General features: G+C 46.9%; 1 pseudogene; it reads left to right on the forward strand.

Annotated features, from left to right (window-relative positions):
- Window positions 1–6,002: 6,002 nt before the first annotated feature.
- LOC147701462 (RWD domain-containing protein 4 pseudogene) lies at window positions 6,003–6,756 on the forward strand (annotated as a pseudogene).
- Window positions 6,757–10,676: the final 3,920 nt, after the last annotated feature.

Consider the following 10,676-nt stretch of genomic DNA (forward strand, 5'->3'; position numbering starts at 1 on the left):
ATAAATACAGTTACTTGTGGTGTGTGTTTTGTCGGTGTCCTTGCTGATTTCAGTTCTGTTTCTGTTCGCATTTGATTGCCTGTGCACCATGCTCCATGTATCACTTCAACATTGCAAGGCTCTTTGCAGCCATCATAATTTTGGGCAGGGGTGACAGGGTCTTAAGTCCATTCTGAGCCTGCAAATTGTGTGATCTGTGATGGCTATTTTACCTGGCATGCAGTCATCTTGTTAGTGATTTGCAGTTGTTGCCTACATTATTCACATGTCTGGTTGGGGGACACTGCCAGCACAGGGTGTGATGCTGTGCAAATGTATTGAAGCTGGCCGGGATATGTAATGAAGTATGTGTGTGGATTGGTTTCTGTGTACCCAGCCTTGTATGTGTATGGTCATCTTGGGTTGGGCCTTGGTCCTGGTGCCATGGCCTACATGAGATGCGTGGTGTTGGGTGTAGCAGAGGTGTGCAGTGTGAAGGGTGTGAGTTTGTAGTGGATGTGTGTGTGCCCCTGTGTTGTGCGAGACACACATGTGTCATCCAGGAGTTGTATGCCTGTTGTTTGTTTTGTCTTACCCTGGGTAGAGGATTGTATGCACTTGTGTGAGCTGTTTGTAGTGCACTGTGCTGTGTGTTGGTGTGTCCATGGTGTTGTGTGTGACTCCTCCTTGTTGTGTTTGTCAGTTTGGAGTGTACAAAGTGTGTGAGTTGCACATCAGTGTTGTGTTTGATTGATCCTCAATGTGTCTTGGGTGTTTTTGTGTGAACTGTGTGGCCCTGCTGCTCCACACTGGCATTGTGTTTGTGTTTGTCATGCATTGCAGGCACAAGGGGGTTTTGGCACTCCTGTATGGCATGGTGTGTGTGGTTTTAGGCCATCCCCTATGTGTGCCGCTTGTGCCTGCCCATTGTGGGTGTTACGTCCCTCTATTTGGGTGTGGTACACCCCTTACATGGCTGCTACTGACATGCAGGCTGTTTGACTTAGATGTCAGCTTTCCCCTTGGTTTCCATGTGTGTGTGCCTACCCATCACTTCATGTGTGGGCTTGTGTGGGCTTGTGCTTTGTGCTTTGTGGTGCAGTTCTTGGGCCATAAGTGTTGTTCCACTCTGGACATTGCCCCAATGGTTTATGTGTGCTGTCCTTGTGCTATTGGTCATTCTGGACAGTGCACTTCAGCTGTGTTTGCTGGCCAGTGCTCTGGTGGAGGTGGCTGTGCTCTTGTATCCCAGAGTAGTGCATGTGTAGTTGTTGTGTTGGATGTGTGGATGTAGGGTGTGGTATTGCTTCAGTTCCTGGGTGTGGTGTTGTATTTGTGCAGTGCTGATTTGTGGTGTGTGGTGCAGTTGTGTCAATCATGCCTGTTCTGCAGACAATGCCTGTCGTGCATGCAGTGCTGTGTGTATGTGGCCTTGGCATTGCCTGATGTGCATCCCCTAATGTCTTGTGGTGTTTGTTGATTGAGGTTTCATGTGCATCTGTGATGGGTTTGATGTGGCTGTGTGTGTTGGTCCACATGCACGTCTTGTGTGATTTGTGTTATGGTGTGTGTGTTTTGTTCCTGAGTGATGTTGTTGTGTACTCCTATTGTGTGCGTTCTCCCATTGATTTTCCCAGTTTGGCTGACAGGGTATGTGTGTTTCTGTTGGAGTTCAGTATGTGTTCCTGTATTGTTTGTGTGTTGTTCTTGTGCAGGCATCGGTTGAGGCATCCCTGTGTGTGTGTTGTGTTTGTGGCTACACCCATGGTGTGTGTTTGTTTGTGTGTGTGTGTGGGTGCTGGCAATGATTGTGAGCCTTGAGTGTGTGTGGCAGTGGTGTTGTGTGTTCCTTGTCCGCCACTACTGCAGTGGCTGTCTCCCTGGTTGTGTGTTGTGTGGTGCAGGGAGTGTGTATTGTGCTTGTTGTTGCAGTGCTTGTTGGTGTGCATGGGAGTGTACGGGATGGGCACCTGGCCTGTGGGTTGATTGGGTGTGTTGCTGTGTGGTTGGGGGCTGTGTGTCCCTGCCCATGCCTTGGATTGGCCTGCCTTCTGCATAGTGTGCATGTGTTGACCGCGGTGGTGACGTGACCTGGACTGGGATGTTGCTGCTGGTTGGCGGTCGATGTGTGTCCTGGATGCTGAGGGGTGCCTTGTTGTGAGGTGGGTGATGTGTGGTTGCCCGTGTGGATGTGTTGTCTCCCAGCAGGGTGTCTGTGTGGTGATTGGACCCTGTGTCGGCCTGTGTGTTGTGTGTTGCATATGTGTATTGGCGTACCTGCGGCAGCGTCCGCTGCGGCCCATCTGACGATAGTGTTGTAGGAGGAACATCACCGGATGCATATGGAGGGCTGGGTTCATGGTGGTCAGGACCGGGTATCGGCTATCTTGCTCCGCTGTCGAGTTTCCGCCTGCTCAGGCTGGGCGGTGTCTCCGCTGTGGTGCGTCTGCTTGTTTGGGCCATCCTAATTTGCTGAGCGGGGCGGACGTCATTCGGCACGGCGGAGAGTCTCGATTGGCTCCCGCCGCCGCGGTGGCGGGCGCACTTTGATGGCGGTACGCGTCGCTCCGCGGCGGACGGGAAATGACCTATGTTTACCTATCCTAATGTGGCAGACGTGAGTTCCGCTGCTCGCAGGCGGAAAAAGCTGTTTTTCCGCCCCGCCACCACCGCGGTGGTGCCACCGCTCGACATCCTAATGGACCCCCAAGTGTTGAATATGCAACCAATATTACATTTGCAGACGCCAAGGATCGAACACGGATCCTAAGTGGCCGGTACGCATTTCCTCCTCTTTCTTGCGCTATGACTGCAGCGTTGAGTCCTTGGACGCGGCTCCAGTTATTTGCACGCTCTTTTAGCGACTTATTTGAGCTCGCCACATTTCGAAAACTCTGCGGTTGCGGGTCCCGGACCCAAGCACAGCAGCCAATAAGGTACCTCTCCTCTTGTGGTATCCTGATCCCCAGAAGTCCTCAAGCCATCTTCAATGTAGGCTTTAACCAAGGCACTCGATAGAAAGTCTCAGTTGATTCCGGAAATTCATTCGTATTTTCCAGGACACTCCATCCCAAAATGTCACAAGACTCTTGTGTACGGCAACTATCTTCACCTTTATTTTTACAACAAACACGCCTTAAATACCATGACTTGTACATGCACTTTGAAGCCTGCAGCGCAGATCTGCTGCCCTTTAGTACTGCACATCGCACCACCACAAACGCTGCTGCCACAGCCAGGGCCTCCCATAATTTTTGGGAGATTATTCAGTAGCTTTGTTCAGCGTGTGGAACCCAAGCTTTACCAGTGCCTGTAATGTGCGAGACAACGTTTAGGGCACACAGATGCAAAGATGAGCACCCCCTAGATTTGCTTGGGTCCCTGTGTTGCTTTCCGCTCCACTCCCCACAGTTGCTCTCCCCAAACTCTTTTTTTTAAACACTTTCATGCTTTTTTTCTTTTCAAAGGGCACTCTGCAGACCACCATTCACTGTTGAAGATTATTTGATATTTACAGGCTTTGCCGTGCCTCTTCCTATGGCACCGTCCATCCATGGTTTAGTCTCAACGAGTCTATGGTATAGCATCAATCTTTTAAGTGTGAGTAACAATATTAATACTATTTATTCACTTTTGAGAAATCGTTTGTATGGCACCACTCATGTGAAGAGTTTTGGGCAGAATGGTAATTGAGTGGCACCGTTCACTGAGCCCAGACTCACTGAGTTTTAACACTGGTCATTCAACAGCATGTCTAACAGCATTTATTGCTGTGTACATACCAGACGAGCCTTAAGTGCAGCCATGACTTCCCTTGTGCATCAAACTAGTGCCTTCATTCACGGGAGTAGCTTACATACTAGTCCACCACTAATCCTTTTTGGGTTAGGCAGTAGCATGCTACTCACCAAAAAGCACTTTGACACCTCATCAGGGGTAGTAACCGCTAAATAAATACAATTACAATATGAGACAAGGAAGTAGCTCTCTTCACTCGTTTGCTGACCTGAGAGCCATTGCACAGTACTATTAATTCACAATTGTCCATCATGTGCTGAACATTCGAAGATGGCTTTTGTGGACAGAGCACTCACTCCCTTAACCAGCCTTCAGTTTCCAAACAGCAATGCATGCTCTGCCTAACACACCTTGCATTGGTTTCATTGTTCCGTGACTACCTCTGTAAGTGGCTTGGAATGTACACACCAGATTCTTGTACATTTCAGTGCAAATACCATTCAGATCTGGAACTGTTCGGAGGGATCCTGGAACTGTGAAACCTTGCAACTGTGATGAAACTATAATGTCCTCTCCAGATAGAATCTGGTGAGGCATTCAGGTTAGAAGAGGAAGTACCTGCATGCATTTGCATTTTTAACAATAGTGCCTTGTCCTTTCAACCTGTGGCCTTAATACATATGCATGTACGTAAACAATAGGGCTACCCAATGCCAAACACACTTTTTCCACGGGTCTTCAACAAGTGAGTCTTTCTTTTATTAAATAGTTTTCCATTAACATATACACTTTATACACAGTCATACCTTTCTGGTCAGGTATGATTACTCCAGAAGAACACAAATACATGAAACACCCAGACGGTGTGGCTTATAGATGCACCCACTGTTTTTTTTTTTTTAAAATATCTTTATTTGCATTTTTCGTATTTGAACAGCGGTAAAAGAATATGTGAATAATCATAATACATGAGGCCTAGGGGCATGGTAGAGTTCACAAAAATGATATACACACTTTTACAGAGTCAGTTGTAGATAGTGAGTATAAAGCAGCATAATTGGGACTGATGCATTAACTCTTTATACGTTTGCAAATGACAATCGTGTTTGGTGGTGAACCCATAGTATGTGGTCCATATATTGATAAAGTGTACTCCGTCTGTTATGTGAGTTGCCCCGTCCCCAAGAAAGTTGTTTGTCTATCCACCCGTATGACATATATTTCACAGTTCTATATCAAATTTCACAGTGTAGCAACATATTGTAATGCAAATGTGATACAACTTCCAGTTTTAAAACCAAAAAGATTAAACAAGGATAGAATAAAAAAAGAGATAATAAAACAGCCAATATAAAGCCCTTGTGGTTGGGTCATAGTAGTTTGACGAGGTGACTGTATTTCTGTTATTGATCCATGGCATATCCATCACTGTCCCGTTGTTCCACCTTCCCCTGGTATGTGCAATGCTTAATTAGGATTGTCCTGTTAGTAATGCTTTGTATCTTCTGCTTCCTTGTTTTTTGGCCTGACAGTGTTGTATCAAGTGTAAGGTCAGTATGTGGGGGCATCCGTTGTCTATTGTCCAGCTTCTACTCAATGTCTGCATGTGGAGAGCTGGGCACACTATCTCTGTTTACATATTCTATTTCCACAAGCACAGTATCCAAATATTGCGCAATGGGGTATTAGCGCAGCCCTGCTCTTTCCTCCCTGTGCAACGACGTGCTTTCAGCTTGAGCCCATTTTATAAGTGAGTTTTTCCAGCTGTGTATTACTGGAGGTTCAGCGCGTTTCCATTTTTTCTTTATTAAGCGTTTGGCTACTATGAGGCCTAAATCGGTGAATCTTGCAGAGACTCTGTGTTTCTTCGACCTAGGGTAAAAGCCAAGAATACATTCCTCCCACAACCGTAGAGGCGGTCTTCCAATGCACCTCGCTATTGCTTCCATAACCTCCTACCAGTAAACGCTCAGAGATGTACATGACCACATCATGTGAAGAAATTCAGTGTCTGTCTGGAAACAACAGGGACAAGCAGAGGTAGCCATATGAAAGTAGTGATTTAGTTTGTCTGGTCAAGTATCCAATCAATGCGCACGGGTGAGGGTTAGGACCACCTTCTGCTCAGTTTAGTGACTGTTAAATGAGCGGGTTCTGAAAAGGGTATGAAAGAAACGTGGGAATTGAAAGGATGCAGAGTTCCTGCCTACAAACAGAAGAAAACTAATGGGTGTTGAAGTCGTGGTGACGTAAGTACAAGAATTCTGGACTCAGGGAAGTGGACGTTGCAGGCTGCTGCACGTGCAGCCTGGAGAAAGGCAGCTGCGTCCTTCAGAGTAGAAGGTTGTAGGGCAGCAGCATGACGGCTAACGAGGACCAGGAGATGGAACTTGAAGCATTGCGTTCCATCTACGAAGGAGATGAGTGTTTCAAAGAACTTGGTCCTGCTGCTTTTCAGTACAGGTTACGTGATGATGGCGATCCTAAAACCTTCCTTGTAGACATATCCTGGCCTGAAACGTACCTGGAAACTACACCCAACATATCTATGAACGCTTTCTTTAATAATAATCACCAGCTGTTAAACAAAGCATATTAGATAAATTACTGGAACATGTTGAAGCTAATCTAGGGACCCCCATGACATACACACTGTTTGAATATGCCAAGGATAACAAAGAGCAGTTTATGGAAGATCACCAACCTTATGTCAATGCTGTGACTTCAATTGGAAATGAGGATTCTGTTGTAAACTCTGTTTCGTCGAACAAGAAAAAGGATAAAAAGGAGCAGTTGTCAAAATCTCAAAAACGTAAGTTAGCAGATAAGACAGATCCCAAAGGGGAGTTACTACGAGGGTGGAACTGGGTAGATGTCATTAAGCATTTGGCCAAAACTGGTTCAAAATATGATGAACAATGGACTTTGATACAAATAATCCCTAATTTATACAGATGTGCTCGTCTTGGACTGGCAGCTTTTTTCTTTTATTATAGTTACTTATTAAGAAAGTGCAAAGTAATTTTATACAGAAAATGACTGACCATTTTATAAGGCTCCTAGTTTGTCTGGTGAGAGGTATGCTCTATGTGTGATGTATGTTTGTATGAGACGAAATTTGGAGTTACTCAGTATGCACGTGGGATTAGCAAGTATGGTCTCCCACTCACGATCTGTCCATGGATTTTCCATGTCTTCTTCCCATTTCAAGTGCACGGTTGTCAGTGGTTTTATTGTGTGTGTGAGTAATGCCTCTACTAACCAAAGTATTATATGTGATCCATTAAACATCATGTGTAAGTACTGTATCAAAAGATGCATCATTGGCTCTGCATTAATGTCTCCCCAGGCCGCTGTGAGTGCTCTTTTGATGGAGGTGTGAAGCAAAAATTAACCCGCTGGTAGGCCATAGTCCTCCGCAAGGGTTTTGAACAGGACCAATGCTCCGTCAACATAGAAGTCGTCCAACATTTGCAACTCAAGTGCATGCCAGTGTGTAAGTGTGGGTTTCAAAAAAGGGGGAGGCGAGGGGACACTATTTACCACTCAAGATGGTGGAAGGTCCAGTAACAGCTTAGTGTCCGTACAGAGTACTAGAGAGTCAAGCCAAGAAAGGGGGGTTGCTGTACTGTTCCTCGAGAAAGAAGAGGTAGGGAAATTCTTGCTGGCGTGACCAAAGGGGGGAGGGATATTACTAATACCCTGGGGCATCCATTATGTTGGAAATATTTGCCTCACACACCCCGAGGAGTGTCATGCTTCATCATCGGCGGTTGCTCCTCGTCGGGGAGGCGGTGCAATCCCCGACGGGCACACCTCAGAGAGGGGCTCTTTGGCGGAGATCTTTTTTCCAACTGCCTATAGGTGAAGTGGGGGTATGTGGGCAGGGAGGTGTATACCTATGGTAAGGTGGCTAAAATGTAACAAGGGGTACCGGAATGGATTTTATTCTGGGGGTCCCCTAGCTACGGGTAAAAGGTGAAGCTAGTTCCCTAGGTGTCAACCTATTATGTTGTGTGACCCTAGAAGATACTAGTGGTGCATGTGGTCAACATGTTTCTCGCTATTGGTATATTTACCGCGATTCTTCAGGACCAAAAGTGAAGACAACAACATGCTCGTGTCAAATGTGTTGTAATGTTACCTTAGTGCAGAGGTCTTCAATCTGTGGGGCGCGACCCCCAGGGGGGTCGTGGAGTCCTTGGAAGGGGGTCGCAGATTCTGCCAGAGCACACAGTTCCTGGCGGTGGGCTGATCGAGGGTGTTTATGGCGGAGGCCTGATTCACACCGAGGTGTGAAAAACATCAAAGCCTCATTAACAAGTAAAAGGTCTTCTAAAGACCTGTCAAGTACTGGGGTGTGACTGTGTGTGTGTGTGTCCCTGAAGCCGGTTCGAGCTGGGGGAGGAGGAGAAGTGGGGGGTGGGGGGCGGAGGGGGGCTGGGGGAGCAGGCTGTAGTGTAGCCCTTTGAGGTCAATGCATATTGCGCGCCTGGAGCTGTGGGTCCCATGACACGTCCCCCGACCCCAGCAGGGACGCACAGAGATGCCCTCCCATGAGCGGGAAAGAAGGAAGAGCAGAGAGATACTGACCCCCCCATGAGAGAGGCACAGAAAAGGTGGGTGGATGAACGATGGGTGGGTGGATGGATGTAAGGATGAAGGATGGATGGGTGTGTGAAAAGGTGGGTGGATGAATGAGGAATGGATGGATGAAAGGGTGGATGGAAGGATGAAAGGATGGATGGATGAAAGGGTGGATGGATGAAAGGATGAAAGGGTAGATGGATGAAGGATTTATGGATGGATAAAAGGTTGTATGGATGGATAAAAGGTTGCATGGATGAATGATGGATGGATGGATGGATGTGTGAAAAGATGGGTGGATGAATGATGGGTGAATGGATGGATGAAAGGGTGGATGGATGGATGAAGGATAGATGTATGGGTGGAAGGATGAAAGGGTGGATGGGTGAAGGATAGATGGATGAAGGATAGATGTAAGGATGAAAGGGTGGACGGATGAAGGATGGATGGATGAAAGGATGGGTGGATGAAAGGGTGGATGGATGGACGGATGAAAGGGTGGACTGATGAAGGATGGATGTATGGATGGATAAAAGGTTGCATGGATGGATGAATGATGCATGGGTGGATGTGTGAAAAGGTGGGGGGATGAATGATGGATGGATGGATGAAAGGGTGGGTGGATGAATGGATGAAAGGGTAGATGGATGAAGGATAGATGTATGGATGTAAGGATGAAAGGGTGGACGGATAAAGGATGGATGGAGGAATGGATGAAAGGGTGGATGGATGGAAGGATGAAAGGGTGGTCGGATGAAGGATGGATGGATGGATGTATGGATGGATAAAAGGTTGCATGGATGGATGAATGATGCATGGGCGGATGTGTGAAAAGGTGGGGGGATGAAGGATGGATGGATGAAAGGGTGGATGGATGGATGTATGGATGAAAGGGTGGATGGATGAAGGATGGATGGATGTATGGATGGAAGGATGGGAGGATGAAAGGGTGGATGGATGGATGGATGGATAAAAGGTTGCATGGATGAATGATGGATGGATGTGTGAAAAGGTGGGTGGATGAATGATGGGTAGATGGATGGAAGGGTGGAGGGGTAAAGGATGGATGTATGGATGGAAAGATGAAAGTGTGGATGGATGAAGGATGGATGGATGGATGGAAGGATGAAAGGATGGATGGATGTGTGAAAGTGTGGGTGGATGAATGATGGATGTGATGAGGTCTAACAGGCGCATTTATGGTTGTCAAAAGATGATGATGAGGAGTACCAGTTTCTAGAAACTTTTGTCGGAAGGGGGTCTTTACCCCTCAAAAGGTTTTACAAGGGGGTCTCGGCATCAAAAAGTTTGAAGACCTCTGCCTTAGTGGATCCTCCTATGCCTATGTCTAATGATCATATCCTAGAGGCCACATGAGTATTCGGCAGGGCTGAACTACAGCGCTGAGCCCAAGGTGTGGCTGAAGTCTGCTGTGTCCGGGTGTAGTGACCTACCCATCCCCGCCGAACTTGAGCTCGCCAAAGAGCCCCTCTCTGAGGTGTGCCCGTCGGGGATTGCACCGCCTCCCCGACGAGGAGCAACCGCCGATGATGAAGCATGACACTCCTCGGGGTGTGTGAGGCAAATATTTCCAACATAATGGATGCCCCAGGGTATTAGTAATATCCCTCCCCCCTTTGGTCACGCCAGCAAGAATTTCCCTACCTCTTCTTTCTCGAGGAACAGTACAGCAACCCCCCTTTCTTGGCTTGAGTGTGTAAGTGTGCCAACCTGAGTGCCCAGTTGTCCTCTGGGGGGCCCCAGAAGCAAAGTATGGGGGGCGTACGGCACTGCATGTCTGGTGAGATATAGACTTCTCCTATAACAGCAGTGGGCCAATTTTAGACAAGCCTGCGAGGGGCAAGTAGGTTGGGCGATCAGGGTAGATGCACCCACTGCTGCAGGTTTGGTTCAGACTCTGCAAACTGTCCCTCTTGAGACTAGCACCACATAATGATCATACTCTTTCTTCCAGGCATTTCATTCATGGAAAAGGTGTGTAATATAATCCCTGGAAACCATCAGTCGGCAGCATCAAAAACATATTTTTTTTATTCTTCAGCTATGCTGCACAGCATCGGGTATGCTAAAAGCTATAAATCATTGACAAAGTTAATCCCAAAGGCGAGTCTGCCAGTGCTTTTTTGTATTTAAAGTAATTAACTTGCATTGATTTTACGTAATCGTGCAATAAAACTCATCTATTTTCACACTATCTTAACTGTCCTTAGTATGAAAGCCTAACAATTGTTCTTGTTTTTGTGATACAACTGAATAAAACTGCGTTGTTTCAAACAGAACCAATAGGTAATTGCTACCTTCCGTGGAAGTCGCGGTTCACACTTCCCCCGTAGGACGCCATTGTTTCCTTT

The sequence above is a fragment of the Lissotriton vulgaris genome, chromosome 7, assembly GCF_964263255.1.
Source record: "Lissotriton vulgaris chromosome 7, aLisVul1.2, whole genome shotgun sequence".
NCBI classification, from domain to species: Eukaryota; Metazoa; Chordata; class Amphibia; order Caudata; family Salamandridae; genus Lissotriton; species Lissotriton vulgaris.